Raw genomic sequence first — 19,468 nt, 5'->3', positions numbered from 1 at the left:
TTTAGTGAATGGCAATGTGATCATCTTTATTGATGAGAGAGAGAAAGAGAAACAGTGATTGCTTGTGTCCATTACACACCCCAACTGGGGATCTAACCAGCAACCTTTTGGTGTACGGGATGATGCTGCAATCCATGGATGTCAGCAATGAATATATGTAAATGATCTTTACTGTCCTGTCTGCCAGGGAGATAATCCTTTTCTTTTAAATGCAACATTATACAACAAAGCTCCAACTTCCTCTGGCCCTGGAGCTACTGCTCTACAGCAGATTATGCTGATGAATGCAATTGCTTGGATTGGTCGGTCCAGGCTGTTTGAAGATAAACCGAGGCATGTTAAAAAGTTATTTGAGCAAAAGTCAATTTGAATAGATTTTGGCCAGAACAACAGTAACTATTCCTGGCAGTATTAAACCACCCCTAAGGGTGCAAAAAGGCTTCCTTAGAGAAGGTGCAACAGACACTACCCCGAGACCCTGAGCCACTCCCAAAGATGACCAGAAGAAATAAAGACAGACAATTGTGAGAGTCTACAACCGTCATAGGACCTTAGCTGCAAGTGGGGTGCAAACCACATTTCTGTGCGGCCATAGTTTGGGGCACCCCACCTGACGGTTGCCAAGCCACATTCTCAGGATGGAAATGAGATAAACAAGATGGTGTTCGTGGTCCCTGGGACAGAAAGGGCCAACATCAATGGGTACCCAAAAGCCAATTCAGGAGCACAATTCAAAACTCTAATTCTTACCATTTTTTTCTTTTTCTTTTTGGCCTGCTGACCAGAATTTGGAAATTTTATTTTCCTCTCTGGACCAGGCACCACATACACAGATCTGGGAAAGCTGATGTTGGTAACAATTCCCACCCTTTCCCCGCTTCTGCCTGTTTTCCCAGGATCCTGTCTGCAGGCTCTGGGCTGGATCTCACCTGGTCATCAGAAAGCTAGAAGAGGGAAAATTTAGTTTCCCTCTACCCTTTACAGCGAATGCTTCACCGAGACCCCTTTTTCTCTAGGGCACCTCTTAGGTGCATAAGCTTATCTAGGTTAGAAGTAGAAGTTCTCCACTGTGGCTACTGTAATTCAAGATGATTTTTGGTAAGGTTAAGCTGCTTGTTCAGCCTTATAACACAATTCTATTCACCTGTGGCCTCAGTCCATCTTAAGTCAAACCCATAAGAACCCCAGAAGGGTCTGGTTCCTCAGCCAGAGTCAGTCAGTCCTGGACCCAGCCCGGTTCCCCGTCGGAACCAGTCTGTCCTTGGATCCAGTCTTTTTTCCAGGTTGGACTCGGTCAGACTCTGGCCAGTTTCAGGACTCAGCCCAGGAAAAGAAAAGTTCAAACGAGGTCAGAAAGCTGGGACCTGAGAGGGGCTTACCCACCTTCTCCCGTCTCCCGAGGCATGAGGAGCTCCTTAACAGGTACCTTGGGCTGGTTGCTGCGGCTCCTGGGAGTGGCTGGGGTGTCCTTCAGTTTGTTCTTCTGACCCCAGAACTGTTAAAAGATAAACTGAGGCATATTAAAAATTCTAAGAGTTATTTGAGCGAAAATTGATTTGAGTTGGGCAGCATCCAATCTAGCAGCTAGAAGCTCTGAAGAGCTGTACAAAATGAAAGACATAGGCAGAAGGGAGAGGGAACAAGGGAGTTTTTTCTAAGGGAAAAAGTGGGGTGGTTACTGCAAGGTCTGTTTTTTTTTTTAGAGGATCACTAGTTAGCAGATGGCTTAACCAGTGTTGACCCTGTGATTCCTGATGGACTGGTTTGATTCCATTTCCAGGAACGACAAAACTATAACTAAGTCACATTTGGTGATGTGGGGCTTAGCATAAGCAACTCCATTTTGGGCCTGTTGTCTTTTTCTTTTTTAATTCAATAAGGCTTAACCTGAAAAATAACTTGTGTATTATTAACTCCTATTCCTGTGTCATCCTCTGTGCTAGACCAAACACAAAAGCGCACCCCTCAGCGACTGAAGCCTGTGGAACGAGCAGCACACCGACCTGGCTTTGAGCTCCTTTTGTACACATAGACGGCAGAAGGGTGAGTTTCAATTTTCACTTTGTCGTTATTCCCTGCTTTGCTCTTCATGGTTGTGAGACCTGCACTCCTGCCCTCTGAACCCCAGCTGTCCTCCTCTCAGACGGCTCTTTCCTTCTAAGCACACTCTTCTGGAATGCTGACTACTTCCTCCACCTTTAGTATTGGCAATGCGAGATGTGTAGAGTCTTGACATCCCCTGACTTCAGCTCAGGCAGTCCCCAAACTGTCGGCTGACTCAGGGTTCCGCGGTCTCAGTCTCTTGGCCACAGTGCTCTATTTAATCTTTTTCCACAGCATTCAACATTGTCTATCTGTTGTTGGTTCCCCCCCACCCCCCGTACAATGTAAGATGGGGAACCCGAGTCTCAGCGCAGTTACAACAGTTTCCCTGAGACCTGAGTAAGGGGCAAAGTGAGGGACCTCACTGAGGTCTTTAGGCTTCGTGGTCTGGAGTCTTTACCATCCACCGCAACTGCATTAACTCCCGGAAGGGTGAGACCCTCCCCATTCAGTTCCCTCTTTTTATGCTTCCTTCTTCCACTATCTGTACTTTGTGGGATGTCTGTGGGAAAGAAAGTAGATCCAACAAGAGCGGATGTGGAGAGAGCCCCTGTATCCTCTATGTTTGTTCCCCGTGGCTTGGGAAACAGGAAGGGAAGCCATAAGCAGGCATACTATATTCAGTTTAGTCTTCCCTGGAACAGTAACAGGTGGTTCAAACAGAAATCTGAATTATTTATAAATGACTTTAGGCAAATATTTACTCTGGGAACTCTTACTATTTTATGCTGAACTCATTTATTGTCTCTATTATGTAGAGTTGCAGTTGGCCTTATCATTTATTTATTTGTACACTGAGTCAATGAGCCTTCATTCAGCGGCTACTATTGTGATGACCCCAGTATTTTGGAAAACATTGCTCCTTCACTCGTGTTTGCCTAGATAGTCTGGGGGAGGATGAATTCTCCACGGATGTGAGGTGAACACACACCCGTGACGTAGGGGATGGCCTGTTACCTCCCCGAACTCTGAGGCGTGCATTGGTCAGCCCCTGACAGTGACCGGCATATGGTAGATGTTCTGCGTGGAATTGTTAACTGACTGCCTGAATTAAGATGATGATGACGCCATCTTTCTGCTTAGAATCCTGGGCTTCCTGTTGTACATACAACGAATTCCCATCTTTGACTCTGACCTTCAAGCTCTGTGTACTTTTCTAACCTCACTCATGGAGCCCCAACTGCACTGGTCTTTTTAAACTCTCTCGTATCCAAGGACTTTTGCATATGTTTTCCCCTCTGCTTGAAACACTCTTTTCTCTGTCCTTCAGGTCCCCCTTAAAATGTACTGGTCTCAGAAAGGCGTTCCCTGACTCCCTGTTTACATGGGTTCCCCTAATACTCTCTATTTCAACACCTTGTTTGTTGCCTTTGTAGCACTTATTTAAATTTTTAATTAAAAAAATATTTAAATTCCTATTTGCCTTTGTTCCCCCAGACAACTCCTGCCTATAGCAGATACTACTGGGATAGCAATACAGAGACAGGGCAGTGAATAAGTGAGCATAAGTGAGGTTGCTGTGTGTCTTTTTCAAACATCTGGAGAGAATATGCAGGTAAAACAATTTTTTTTCTTGTCATACAGACCTCTGATTTTCTCTTATCTTCTGGTATTAAAGTTTCTTTAATCTTCTAAAGGGTTAAGACAATTTCTTCTTGGTCTATGGGTCATATAATTCCAGTTTCCTATTTTGTAGATAATCTGTCTGCTATTAGAAGCTTCGTTTTGTAGAAGCAAAAGTACTGGTACTTAGTTACAGCAATTTGAACAGAGTAAGACACCAACATTCTCACCTCTCCCACCATCCTCCCTGATTCTAGGTCCCCATCATCTCTGGCCTGGACCGTTCCTGCCCTCCTATATTCTGTCTGCCACATTGCAACCAGACTGGATTTTTAAACATAGGTCAGTTATATAGCTTGTCCTGGCTCTACATATCCAAGCGTCTGGGATGATGTTATGAAATCTCTCTGGTCCCCAGTTTCCTTATCTGTAACACAGAGACAGTAACAGCATCTATCTCATAGAAATAATTAAGTGAATTCATGTTTGTAAAGCAATTCATGTTAGGCCAGTCCAAGGACAGAGTCAGCGCTATGTTCAAACTTTTCAAATGTAATAACTAAAACTCCCATGGCTTCTCATTACACTTAAACTCCAGACTCCTTACTGTGAGCCTCTAAGGAGCCTTATCCTGTTTCCTGCCTCTCTCTTCAAACTGACTGCTTATGATTCTTGCTCATTATTCAGCCACTTTGGCCTTGTCCAGCCTTTGGGTTTTAAAACCTGCTTTTATCAAAGCCTAGAACCCTCTTCCTCTGGGTCTGTGTTTAGTTCTTTCCTCACCAATTCAGGTGTCTGTTAAAACACCTCCTCCAGGAAGCCTTTCCTGACCACCTTATCCCTCACCTCTCCCCCTGTTGTACTCTATTCCTGTATTCTGTTGGGTTTTTCCCTTAACAGTTGCCATAACCTGCAATTATCTTGTATATTGAGTTATTTCCTTATTTTCTATTTCTAAGATAATTCCGCGATATGAAGTACTTTATCTGCTTGGTTTACCTTTGTATCCCCAGGATATAGAACAGTACCTGGCACCTAGGAGATGCTCCATAAATATTTGTTGATTAAATTGCAAACAGTCTTATAAGTGCACTTTGCCATATGGTAGGATTATTGTCATTTCATGCTCCTTGGCTAATGCATAAAATCTATAGTGTCATTTAATTTCCTTGAATTAACTACAAGCACTTAGTTGGGATTAAACCCATTCTAAACTTACATGATTATAGTGCAAGGAATTGTTTTGACCTCTCATAGTTGCATGTTTCAGGGGTTTTAAATGTATTTTCAGTGCCCTGAATTATTTAAACAGGTCTGCCGTGTAATTTTTTTTCAGTCAGTACCACTTTTATGAAAGCATTATGTAAGAATGCGATCTCTGGTCTGTCCTGACAGATGAAATTTAAATTCTTTGGAGTAGCTGAAGAAGACAAAGAAGGAAACAGGCTGGTTGGAGCATTATCCTAAGACTTAGAGCCCAACTGGCCTGGAGGAATGTGTATTCTGATTCAGGCCCATCTTATCAGCTCGGTGAGAATGGAGAGCAGCGGCAACCCACTGCAGTGTCGCAGATGCGATTGTAAAGGAATGTGGAGGATGGAGGCATTCACCTTGACTGGACAGAATACTGGTGGGATTAAGTAGAATGAATGAGATAAGCATAATTTCTCCTCATTGAAAACTATAGGGCCGTTCTGGGAGGGCACTGCTAGCATTGTGTACTTTCTCAAAGGGTGACTACAGCAAACCTTATGTGTCTGGGGGAAAATTTAGTGCCTATAAATACTCATAACCTTCTAGAGTGTTGCTTTGGTTCTAACAGCCTGGTTCTATAAACACGCTGTGTTGGCCTGTACAGCCAGGCATCTGTCAGAAGTTGTCCCAAGGCGATGTGAACCAAGAGCTGCGTAGAGCATTCTCAAAGGCTCCCCTCGGTCAGGACATTCGATCACGTAAACATGACCCCTCTCCTCAGCTCTAGCCCATAATAAGAATACTTCCTGGTTGCATGTGAGTTCTTAATGCCTTCAGGCCTGGTTTTTATATGTTTTCCAGCATTTTTTTTAAAGAGTGGCATATTGTGTTGGGAATATTTCCTTTACTGGATCCATCGAATGGATCATTGTTCGCTATTTACCTAGAACGATGTGCAATGTAAAATAGAATATAGAACATTTTGACAAACCCTCCAGAACACCCTCTGTGTTCTATCTCCAACTCCTAACTAGGTGCTAGAAGCTTTGAGTTTCTAGCTTATTTATTGCTGTAATGGTTGGATTTTTAATAAAAAAACAGATTATATTTATACTCATGACAAAACACATAGTTAATTTAATCAAACATTAAATAATGTGGTGGACAGAGCCAAAGGTGTCCCCCAAAGTTTTCAACTTCCTGGTGTCCACACTTTTCTGTGATACCTTCCCTTAGAGTGTGGGTGCCTGCGACTTGCTAATGGGTAGAATATACCAGAGGTGATGGAATGTCCCCCCTGTGATTATGTTATATGGTGACAAATTATTCTACATGGGCCATACTTAATCAGATGAAAAGACATTCTAAGAGAGACTGAGCCTTCTCTGAGGTGAGAGACTGTTTTGCTGGACTTGAGGAAGCAGGCTCTTAGGACGTGACCTGCTTTTTGGAGAGGGCCACCTGGTGGAGGACACACAGTCCTACAACCACAAGGAACTAAATCCTAGCAGTAACCCGGTGTGTTTGGAAGAATATCCCGAGCTTCAGAGAGGAACACTTTGATTGCAGCTTTGTAGAGAGGACCCAGCTAAGCTATGCTCAGACTCCTAAAACAAGAACCAATTTTGTTCACACACACACAAAACATCATTGTAAATGAGTCTTGTGAGGTGAAATATAATGTGACTACCTTATATGTGAGATTTATTATGTAAGAAGTATTCTAAACTTAATGTGGGGAATATTATGATATGATACAGGGTGGGTGAGGGCAAGGTATCTGCAAAATAAAGTCAAAGACAAATTCCTAATTCCCATCCTTTACTTCCAACCGCCCAGCACACCTCCCTTCAATAAACAGGCACCTCAGTAAGGCTGGCTTGGCAATTATTACCCCTTCCGTAAAGAACTGCTTCAAGGTGGCCTGTGGCTGTGACTCATTGTGGCCAGTTATGCCTTGGAGGGCAGGTACCCACAGACCAGACCTGGCTGGAGAAACAGTAAGTGCCCTTCTCTTTACCTGGCAGTTAAATGCCAGCCCTTTAAATCTTTAACAAAGGAGCTTTCATACAGTTCCAGGTATAACTGAGAGCCCTAATAAGACCATTGGAAATCCAGCTGAGGATTTCCGGTGCGTCTGAAACTGAGACTAGGAGATATACTCTGCCCTGATACCTTCTTTCTCCTCCCTCACTTGGGGGGAGGGGGAGGGGTTGGTAGAAACCTGATCAAATGAGGCTGGCCTAATAAGAAGGAAACATTGCAGAAATGCAAAGGAGTCCAGTGCAGCTTCTCACATGCAAAATAGGACAAATTGCCATAATTAAATGACTAAAAAATTTAAATAAAAATGAATGATTATTCAGTGCAGATCATTCAAGACATAGGTCAATATTCAGAGGATGATTGAAATTCCATTTAGAATCATTATCTTAGAAACGCCTGCTTCTAAGATATTCATATGTGGCAAGCATACGAATCCTTAAAAGGTGGAACTTAACCTCAGCCCATCCCTCAGTTTATTCTTGGCCTCACATCATCTTCAACCTCAGACCCTGAATCCTGGAGATGGAATGAAGCTCATCACTGAGTAGAAAACGAAAGGTGGAAATCTGATGGTGTTTTTAGGTGGTGTTGCAATGTTCCTGCTTCCAAGAGTACCCTAAGATTGGTCTCATCATGCTATCTTGGCGTCCAAATGTCTGCATCTAAGCAGTTTCGTCCATGATCACATACTCAAAATAGAAAACAGGCGCATTACCTCAACACAAGAGTAGTTGTTACACCATCTGCTCTCTCGAACATGTCTCGCTGACATCCACGGTAATTAAATCAAGTCGATTAGAAGTCAGCAATGACCTAATTCCACGTCTAGCACATAACATCTGCTTGTTTATGTCACTTATCAGAACAGGGCTGCGAAGCTGTAAAAAGTAATTTAGGTGGCACTTTATAAACAATGAAGATCAGTTTAAAGTGGATTTACTGTGGTACCTGACTCATGGTGGAATAATGAGATCAAACTTGTAGTAAATAATGTCTGTGAAGAGAAGAGAAAGTGACAAGGGTAAAATATCTGAACTGAGTTACTAAAATTTTTCAGATGAACCCATTCAGTTAGCAACTATTTATTGAGTGCCTACTACGTACCAGGCATTAGGGGCACAGCAGTGAACAAAATGGAGAGAAATTTCCTTACCTTCAAGGAGGTCTCATTTGTGTGAGAAGGGCAATAAATGCATTGAAAATTAAACATGTAGTATATTAGAAAATAGTAAGTGCTTTGAACAAAAATAGTGCAAGAAAGGAACATTTCACCTCTAATCCAGCAGCAAATTCCGATAGTTTTACTTTCCACATGTGTTCAGAACCCAATCACTTTTCCTACTTTTTCTACCTGGGCCAAGCTGCCAATTTGTCTGAGGCAGAATAACACAGTCGCCTCCAGACTGGTACCCTGTTTTAACCTGAACCCTTTCAGTTTATCCTTAATACAGCCTCCAGGGCATCCTGCTTTAAAAAAGGCCAGATCATTTCTTTGTCTCCTCTAAGCCCTCCTGTGGCCTCGCAGAGTAAGAACTCAAGTCTCTGTAACAGTCGTCAAAGCTCCGCATCATCTGCCTTTGTTTTCTGTGCTCAGGTCTTCTTGCCCTTCTCTCTGCTCCGACCTGCTGCCCTGCTTGCGTTCCGTGGATATTGCGCATCTCTGGCCTCAGGGCCTTTGCTCTTCCCAGAAATCATCCAGTTTGTTTGTTTATTTATTGTTGCTGCGGGTGTCACCAGCTCTCAAATCACCTCTGGTGTCTGCTGTACTGATGGTTTCTTCACAAAGCAGGACAAGCATGGATCTGATCCCTATTGTCACCTTTTACTGGCTTTGCCTGTCACACTATCAAGCACCATGTGGTGTTGTCACCATATTAAAAGGGTGACACATCTTACCTTGTTCTGTTCATCATTCCCACCCAGTTAATTACTAGAATTTTCTCATTTCCCCCTCACCTTACCCATCGGACCTATGCTGTTATCTTCCTGGATTATACTCCGGGCGCCACCACACGAGGTCCCTGCCCGTCTGTCTGGTGATGTGCACTTGACCTGCCTGACAATGCACCTTCCTTCCGATTCAGATCCAGGGAGCGTTTCCGACGTCACCAAGCTCAGCCATGCCTCATATATAGGGGGCAGGATTTGAACATCACTGGCTTGAGAAGGCAACGTCATTTTAATGTTAGTAATACCTAGGAAAATGGGGTGCAACATACATAATTTTACCTTTGAGCTGGTAATGGCCCTCAGGGTGGAGTGGCAGTTCTTTACTCAGCTCTTTATTCTAGAAAAAGCTTCCTTTTTCTCATCCCCTCCTCACTTTGGAAGAGGAGGGAATATAATTTTGATTGGATCATTAATCAGGCCACTCATTCTTTCATGAATTCTGTGTTCCAAAATCTCGTAGGCCCTTGTTCAAAAAATTGTGGCTCTTATTCTGACATACAATTCTAGTAGGAGTGCATGTGATGTTAGTCAGCGGATGGCAGATTATAAGCAGCCGGTTAGACACTCAAGGCTTTCTGCTGCAGGCAGGTGGATCGATAGGGCAGGGACTGTCAGATTTGTACTGGGGCTTCAGATTTATTTTTAATCATTTAGAGGAAGTATATAAATCATCACTGCAACTCAGAAAGAACAGCAGTGTGAACTGTTGAATGTAAGAATGACCAGATCAACACAACTCATTAGCCTTTTAAGATAGGGAACTATGGGAGGGGGTTGATTTGATGTACTAGTTAAGGACACAGGTTTTGTGGGGAGACAGTCAGGCTCTCATTTCTAGGCCTATAACTTAACAGCTGTAGAGCTGACTTATTGGACCTACCTCTAGGCTCTTTTTTTTTTTTGGATGGGAGGGGGAGAGTAAATGAGGTAATGTCTGTAGAGCACAATGTGGACGGTAAGAGCTGATAAACAATCAGACCATCTCTGAGAGTCCACTGATGACCCTGAGTTATAAAGAGAAGGGCACGTCATAATACATGTACTCGCTTACCTAGAGAAACTAGGAAATGTGCCATAAATGTTATGAAGATTAAAATTACAAAGATTATAAAGTAAAACATTTGTATCAGACACGGTCCCGATGGGAACCAGTCCATTGGAGTTGGGGAATTTGGAGAGTTCTGCAGGTAGGTGGCAGGGTATAGGGAAACCACGGGGTATAATGAAGTAGAGAACAGGGCAGGAAGTTGTGAGCACCCCTAGGTCTAAGGGCGAGGGCCCAGGGTTACCAGGCCTTAGACACAGTGAGGCTATGTGAAGAGGGCTGCTAAGACCTTTGGAGGAAAGATGCAGAATTTTTAGTGCCCTTACTTGGCATTTCCTTAATTTCTTCCTGGCTGGATGTTTACCACTAGTCCATTTACCGAGTCTAACAACCTGTGCCTGGAGGAAGGAGTGGAGGTTATAGACTGAGGGCTGGCCCCATCACAGTCTTCAATAAATGCAGAGGGTGGAAATCAAATAACATTTGTTTAGAACCTTATATCCACCAAGTTCTCTTATAGATATGGTCTCGCTACTATCCATCGCCACCTAGATGGAGGGTTAATGTTGTCCCAGTTTTATACTTTGAGAAACGGAGGCCCCGAGAGGGTCATGTGGCTCATGTCAGACAGCTAATGAAGAGAGGGAGCTGGACTTTGGACCAGGGTTCATCTGGCTCTTTGCCCCAGACCTCACTATCTTTATTTTAACATACTCTAACTTTTGAATTAATTCTTAGAAGCTCACAACACTTTTTATTAGAATGTCACAAATATTTCACAGACCGTGATGTCTCTAACCTCAAGGAATGCCCGAGTCACACAAAAATGCAGACGGAATGTATTTCCTACTCTCTCAGAACCTTAAAAGAGTTAGGACTGGTGCCGATGTTTTCTTGAATGACCTAGAAAGTGAAAGGACATGATGGAATCCATTGAGGAGAAATTCACCTTCTACTTTCTCTCAATTTCTTTTTCCTTTGAGAGGCTGAATTTGTGGGGTTATTTTGGTTATGATCAATAAACTTTGATTTTTTTTGTGGTGTGTGTGATAAATTTTTGACATGAGAAGGGTAAGGCAGGCAAAGGAGAGTTTCAACTTTAACTGGGGAGAGATTCATTCCGGTTGGCCTGAAAGCGAGTCTCTCCAAATGTTTCGATATTCGAGTCCTGAGTGCCCACTTTGTGTTGACCACCATGCAGACAGACCCTCCGGAAGACACCAAGGGAAATAAAAATATGGCCCGTGCCCTCGGGCTGTCTAATTCCAGGCAGGACTTAAGCTAATGCATATGAACATTCTCAATTTTCTTTTTTTGTAACCGTGGTATAAAAAACAAATAACAAGAAACTATATTGAAGATTATTAGACAAGAGGAAAGGGTAGTAAACTGGATGATATAGGATGTTGAGGTTTTTTTCTTTTCTTTTTAAAAAATTGTGAAATATAGCACATACGGGAAAAGGCCTAAAGCATAAACATATAGCTTAAAGTAATATTCATGTAAAAACTGCCCACGTCAAAAAAGAATGCTGTCTCTAGGAAGTGACGGCATGCCTTTTTGCTATCAAACCCTTTACCTTGCTCCAGAGGAGATCCTTATCCTGATTTTTGTAGATAGGACTCCCTTGCTTTCTTCTGCTTTATGGTTTTATCTACAGAGGATGCATTGCTCAAGGCTTGTTTATTTATTTAAACCACTTTTGAGCTTTACATGTACAGAATCAAACAGCACGTACTCTTCGATTAGTTTTATTCCTTAGGTAATTGATATTTTTGTTGCTATTTGCAATCATCATTTGGGTTGCTGTAAATACATATTCTTAGCAACGGACGGCATCCAAACAGAGAAGTGCACATAATACAAGTACCCAACGGAATGACTGATCACAAACAGCCCTGGTTCCCACTGTGTGGGGCTCGAAGCAGAACGTGACCCACACCCCGAAGCCATTCTCATACCCTTCCCAATTACGATATCCTCTCTTCCCCAGAGGTATTCTCTGATCTGGCTTCTAATGTTACAGTTTTACATGTTTTTTTTTTAAGTGTCAGATAAGCAGAAGTGTGCAGTATGCATTCTTTTTTATTTGGCTTTGCCTCAACAATGTATTTTTGGTATTCATCCATGTTCTCACATGCAGCAGTGGCTTGTTCATTTTCATGGCTGGTAGTTCAGACTTACCCTACTTAAAGACTGCTTAGTTAATAACTCTTCATTTATGTGGCATAAACATGTGTTCCATTTAAACATGTGTTCCATTTTTTGAGAGTGATTCCTTTTTATTCAATACAGTGACTTTTTCAACCATAAAACATGTTAAGTGAATATGCTATAGGAAGTGACGTTTTAGCATTATGATTTTAGGCAGACGCATTCACCGAAATTCTTGTTCCTAGTCCAAGATAATCATGTGGAATGAATTCCGATTGCGTGCTATAGTTGCACGAACCCAAAGTGTGTAGCTTTGCCTGTGCCCACCAGAAGTGAGGCATCGTCCCCGAGCCTTCAGACTGCTGTGTGAATGTTGCATTTCTCCTTCCTTTCCAGGGCTCTCGCGTTCACCTTTATTTTGCTCTGTATTTTGTTTTACTACTTTGCTTGTAGCAGCAATTTCAGTGCAAAAAACTGTAACTCCCCAAAGGTGAAAAAGTTGTTATAAAAAATGGTGCAGAAAGAGGAATAAGAATGAATACGATAAACCTTTTATCACATTACATTTTATGTGCAAATTACTTACTTTTAAACTGTTGTTTATTGTTTATATGAACATATAAACTTGTTTTCATTATTCAATTGATATTTTCTATCTGTGAATATTATTTGGGTCTTTGTGACTGGAATAAAGTGCATTAGTTCTTTTCATTAAAAGTAACAGATGTTTTTCTTTGAATGTTTTTGACTTAGTGGCTGAGATACTGTGATTTATAATAAGAAATATGTATTCTTCTTCCACTGTTCCTGGCACAGAGCTCCTAAACCCGTGGCTTTTCCTAAGCGATTAGAACCATTGAGGTGTCTTTTGTTATGTGGAGCAGGTGAGTTTTGGATTTCGTCTAAGGTTTCTGGGAGAGCCAATCATGTGGCTGGAAGGTAGGAACTTAAAGTCCCATCCTCCTGACCTCCAGAGAGAGGAGCTGGAAGTTGGCTCCAGGGCCAAGGGCCAGTCATGCTTATGTAATGAAGCCTCCATAAAACCCCAAAGGAAGCAGGGTTCTTGGAGAGCTTCCAGGTGGGCGATCACGTGGAGACTGGGGGAGGGGGCATAGAAGCTCTGCGCCCTTTCCCCATCCTTTGCCCTGTGTATCTCTTGCATCTGGCTGTTCCTGAGTTATATCCTTTTACAATGAACTGGTAATCCAGTAAGTAAAATGTTTCCCTGAGTTCTGAGAGTCACTCTAGCAAGTTAATTGAACCCAAGGAGAGGGTCATTGGAACCTCTAATCTACATATAAAGCTAGTCAGAAGCATAGGTAATAACCTGGGTTGGCAACTCGTGTGTGACCTTTCCATGATTGAGATGTATGTGTGTAGTCTTAGAGGACTGAGCCCTTAACCTGTGGATCTCACGCTCCTTCCAGGTAAATAGTGTCAGCATTGAGTTGACTTGTGGGACACCCAGCTGGTGCCTGAGAGTTGCTTGGTGTGAGGTAACACCCTCCACACATTGGAACTGGTAATTGAGTCACTAGTGGTACTGTTTTCAGGAATGAATTAAAGGCTCTGAGCAAAAGATGGTATATTCCATCTTATAACTGTACCCAAACTTATTTATCCATTGTTTTATTGGTGGATATTTTGGCTGTTTTCTGATTTCTGGTGATTGAGAATAATGGGGAAAAAGAACGATGTTCCTGTAAATACCCTGTACATCCTGTACAAATTGCTTGTGTATATCTGCTCACACTTTTCTTGGGTATGAGGTGAGAAGTGGTTTTAATGGGTCACAAGCATAGGTTTAACTCTGATAGATAATACCGAGGAGTTTGCAAAACTGCTTGTACCATATTACGTTACCACAGACAAAGCCTGAGAGTTACTCTTGCTCTAACCTTTGCAAACACTAGGTATTGCCAGTCTTTTGAATTCTATCCATTCCAGCAGATGTGTAGTGATACCCCACTGTGGTTCTAACTTGCATTAAAAAGTCGAGCATCATTTCACATGTCTACAGGTCATCTGGACATTCTCTTGTGAGGTGTCCATTCAAGCCTTTTGTGCAGTTGCATAGCATGGAAATTGACTGGTGGGCATTACTTACGAATTCTACATACTGCCCTTTGTTATCGGTGTTACAAATATATTCTCTTATCCTGTGACTTGCCTTTCTACTCTTATCAGTGGTGTCTTTGATAAGCAGGAATGGTTAGTTTCATTGAGGTCCAGTGTATCAATCTTCCCTTCACAGTTAGTGTTTGTGTGTGTGTGTATGCGTGTGTTGTTAAATAAATCTTTGCCTACCTCAAGGTCACAAAGTTGATTTCCTATGTTATCTTTAGGATGCTTGATTGATTCACCTTTTACATTTAGATCTGCAGTCTACCTAGAATTGATTTTTTTGTATGATGTGAAGTAAGGGTCAAGTTTTATTGTTTTCCTTTTTTAAAATATTTTATGTATTTTATTTTTAGACAAAGGGGAAGGGAGGGAGAAAGAGAGGGAGAGAAACATCAATGGTTACCTATTGTGTGCCCCCTGCTGCAGACCTGGCCCACAACCCAGGCATGTGCCCTGATGGGGAATCGAACCAGCGGCCCTTTGGTCCTCAGGCCTGTACTCAGTCCACTGAGCCACGCCAGCCAGGGAAAGTTTTACTGTTTTCCATGAGGATATCCAATTGACCCAGCCCCATTGTAAATATGACCCTTTCCCATGGCTGTACCAGTGTCACACTGGTTATAAATCAAGTGACTGCGTACATGTTTTTTCTGTGCTCTTTATCCCATCACAACCTATTTGTCTGTTATTGAATGAGTAGCACACTGGCTTTCTTCCTGTAGTTTTATGATAAGCCCTAACAATAGGTAGAGTAAATTCTTTAACTTTGTCTTCTTTATGCTTGCCTTGGCTGTTCTTTTCTGTTGCATTTTATAAATGTTTAGTGTCAAGTGGTCAACTCTCTCTCTCTCTCTCTCTCACACACACACACACACACACACTGCTAGAACTTTGATTGGGATTACACAGAAAATATAGTTCAATTTAATTTGGGGAGAATTAATATGGTATATCCCTTTATTTAGATATTTAATTTCTTTCAACAACACTTTATCATTTTATGTGTAGAAGTCTTCTTTATCTTTTATTAGATTTATCTCTAAATATTTGACATGTAGATGCTGTTGTTTCAAAACCTTCATTTTTCAGCTGTTTGATACTAACGTAGAGAACTGCAATGGACTTTGGTGTCATATCCAGTGACCTTGCTAAATTTGCTTATTAGTTCTAATAATTTATTCGTAGATTCTTTAGATTTTTCTGCATTCTGGATTATATTGTTCATGAATAATGGTAGCTTATTTCTTTGGGATTCTTCTTATTCCAAGGGTGGAGCCTTTTGAGGTGTCAGCCTAAAGCAGAGGGTAGGTTAACAAGCCCCCCAGCTTCGAAGGGCCTTGGGCTTTCATCTTTTGCCTCCTCAGACCCTCTCCAAAGAGACAAATGCTGGTAGGCAAAGGCAGCCCACCACATCTGGGTTCTTTCCCACTTGGCCTGGTTATTCCTCACGCTCTTGTTAGCTCCGTGATGCTTTTAAGAAGTTGTTTTAAAACTCTTTTGTCCAACATTTTCTAGTTTGTTTTCAGTGGAAAGATTGTTATTGATTATTGAATTTGCTATTATTAAAAGCAGAGGTTTATTTGATGTTTCTCCTTAGGAGAAAAAGGGTGTCGAGACTGAGGACTAAATTTTGATGTCTGTCTGGGAGCAGAGGAATGAGTCATGGCCGAAGGGGACAGTCAGAGGCAGGTCACAATGACCTGCTGGCTTTGGCTGTGATCTGGATTTGCAATGATCGCGGACAAAACCGAAAGTGTAGAACTCTGTCTTGGGGATGGATGGGTGTCTTGGGCATAGGTACAAACGGAAACTTGTTTCTTATCTATGCTAAACACAGTGATTGGAGTTTACCCAAAGCTTCTTCTCCCTCAAACAGCCATATTATTTTAATTCCTGGGACTGTAATAGAAATAGAGTTCTAAATTGGATAGCTTGGACAAGTAGGTTTGGTCATGATAGAGACTGTCTTTTACATGTTCAGATACCAGGGATGTCATTTATTTGTGTTTAGAGAATTTGCTAAGTCAGATTCACAGTAGTTGGCATATCGACAAGCTCTGTTCTATTGAGACCTTACTTGAAATGGTATTCACTATAGTGGATTGTAACTATGGTAATTCTGGGCTGGATTTTCCCTGTATAATATGCATTCCAACAAGACTAGCTGAAAATATATAAAACCTTGAGCAAAGTAGCCCACCCTTACAGAGGCCGAACCTGGATGTGCACTGTTACTGAGCCTTTTTGAAATGTTGTTTCTCCCCTTGCCTTCCATGTTTAACCTGTTTGGAAAATGCTTTATTTCATTAAGAAGCATTACCTCTTTAACATTTTTTTCTACAAAAAAAAAGATAAGAAATCCATCCTTCTCTGCTCATGGAGCTGAAGGATCAGCAATCAATTTAAATTTTCATATGAAAATGGCTGAAGGCCTCTGGGAGTCTCTGAGTCCAACACACATTCAGCTTTGGTTGATTCAGGGACACTCGAGCACTGGAGAGCCTGCTCTTTCTCTTTCTTTGCTCCCCAGGAGTCTAGGACTTTGTACATCCTTGATTTGCTGTTATAAAAATACAGTTCTTATCTACATAAGCATTTCCCATGAAGTGGTGTTTTGCAGTGTTATTTGAGGCAGCATTTTAAGGAAAATGAATATTTGTAAGAAAATTGCTGTGAAGTCAGAACCAGTCTGGCTTAGGTTATCACTAATCCTATCACTAATCAATAATCCCACATGACAAAAATATCTGGATGAACTGCCACAGCTAATACTTTTTCAATGAGATTCAAGCTAAAGACTGTCTGTCCTATTAGGGCTCTTTTGACAAGAACCTACACTTTGTACCCGAATTTTGGAAACAAACCTTTAATCAATAGCTATCAATACAATATAAAGTAGTATCTCCTGAATGCAGAAAATTCCTTTCAGGCCATGAGAACAATTTTAATAAAATCAAACCATCAGGTGTGAGAAGGAATAAATAACAACAATAGCAGCAGCAACCACAAAAGCCTCAGATAAACACCACCCATGTACATACTTGTGAAAAGACTTCTTTTCCTTCCCCCACAAAATTAATTTAATTAAATGGGTAAACCTTAAATGAAATTGATCTTGTATACCATTGCCTAAGAAAACCTCCTCTGTTTTATATGGTGAACACACATAAATAATAAGTAGGCCAGAGCAGAACAGAACGCGTTTATATTTCTAGTTGGTTTAAAAGGGTTTATAAATTTTGTGGGCTTGAAAAATAGTGAAGAGTCTATGCTATTGGCCTGATATTTCAATGTCAATTGAAAAATCCTGTATGTACTTTTTGTTTTCTACTACTATTTAAAGAATATTCCCAAATAATGGTTTTCAACAGGGAAGACTGAACTAAGGCCATCAGAAAGAAGGGAGACATGATTCTCAGATTAAAGTGCCTTAAATGGTAATGAAAACAATAGAAGCATTGGTGTAGCACCTTGAGAATCAATTAATAGAGAAATGTGGATAAGGAACAAAGTGGTGGTAAAAATCACAAATTATAATTTCTTTGCAGTAATACTACATGCAGTGTCAAAATATGACAGGTATTACTGTTTTGCTATATGGAGATACCTTGAAGAAATATGTTGAGATAGCATTCTTTTTTATTGAAGCCAGATTTTTGAAGTTTACAGCCCCTGTAATGTATAGAGACATAGCACATGATTAAATCAGCTCTATTTGGAGGGAGTGGAAAGGGAGGAATGAGCATGGATGAGCATAGGTGTTAATGGGAAAGAATGGGTAATGTTATTTAAATGTGCCTAATGGATATAGAGCCTTGGAAAAGATGTTCCCATGACTTCTTGTTGTAGTACCGGTGTTCACACCTCTCCCAGATCCTCCGATCTCTGATCAGGGCCCTGAGGATTGCATCTGAAATAAGTGAAATTCAAAAATCATTGTTTTACTTCCTTAAGATATCAGTTAATCCTTGTTTGTAAGCTTTCCATCCAGTGGCTTTGCTTCCCAAATCATTGAATCTGGTGGGAACATATTGACATTATGCTTTGAGAACATGTAGACTAGAGGTTGATATGTGCTTACATTTCATACTCTCATTTAGTCCTCACATCTGTCCTACAAGATGACAGTGTTTTTCCAATTCCAGAGTTGATGAAATGGGAGATCAGAGAGGTTAAGTGACTTACTCAGATCTGCACAGCTAGTAAGAGATGGTGCCAGCACCAAAAAATGCAAATCTTTTGATTTATTGGCAGTATCCTTTCTACTACACTACACAGACATGGGTGTGCATGTGTGCGTTGATTTAGTGAGAGAGAAGGAGAGGAAGGCAGAGGACATATAGTAGAGAAAAGGAATGTAAAGCAAAGTTCAATAAAAATCAGGGAGTGGGGAACTGACAATTTCTTTGCTTTCAGATGCTTCATTTATGTGTTTCAGGCATTCATCCTTTCGTTCTGTCCACCTTTTCTCAGAGATCCTTAGACTCTCAAAATTTCAGTGAAATGCCACTTGATGTATCCACACAGGTTGTCACTAAAAGGTCCAGCAGACGGGGGAGGTAATGGAGCCCAGAAATCTACTGTACTATGGTCAAGCACAGCACCAGAGTTACAATTTCCTTGCTGGTAATGAGCTGAACTTGCTTTATGGTCTAAAACAGACCCCTGGTACAATGCTGCTTGAGGCAAATGACAGCAACCGTGAATGGCATAAATGTGAGGCTGACTTAGCTGGGGATCCGCTGCGGCACAAGCATCACTAATTAGAGTTTGAGTCTCCGTTTCAGAGGCACTGGTGATAAGGTACAGGACATGGGTAGAACTCTCAGCACCGCTGGGATGACAGTTCCTTCCACGGTCAGGTTCGGGTGCCAGCTGAAGTGCCTGAATTTTCACAGCGCAGTGCTGAATTCTTACCAAGTCGCACAGACACCAGACCCTTTCAGGTAGGGCTCTCCTCCAGCTCTTCTGTGCTTTTCAGAAGATATTTATTTCTGCTGATTGAGCATCGTTGACCAAGGATTAAGTGGTTATTGTTCTGTCTCTGGAGAGGAACAAAGTGGCAGCTGGACATACCTACAAAGCTCAATGACACCTTTCCCTGGTTGTCTTGCTTAACCATGGCTGTTCAAAGAAAGCTAATTAATTAGTTCCTTCCAGAATTATCCATCTAAATCTGCACTAGCCGAATCAAAATACCTTCGTAAGACAGCTTTCCAGGTGCAGAGGGAACACGATCCTAATGTCTCTTTCCTCTGGGATGCCGTGATTTGAAAACAGGAAATGCCG

Source organism: Desmodus rotundus, chromosome 6, assembly GCF_022682495.2.
Source record: "Desmodus rotundus isolate HL8 chromosome 6, HLdesRot8A.1, whole genome shotgun sequence".
In the NCBI taxonomy this organism is placed as follows: Eukaryota; Metazoa; Chordata; class Mammalia; order Chiroptera; family Phyllostomidae; genus Desmodus; species Desmodus rotundus.
Note: the sequence above shows the minus strand (reverse complement) of the source record.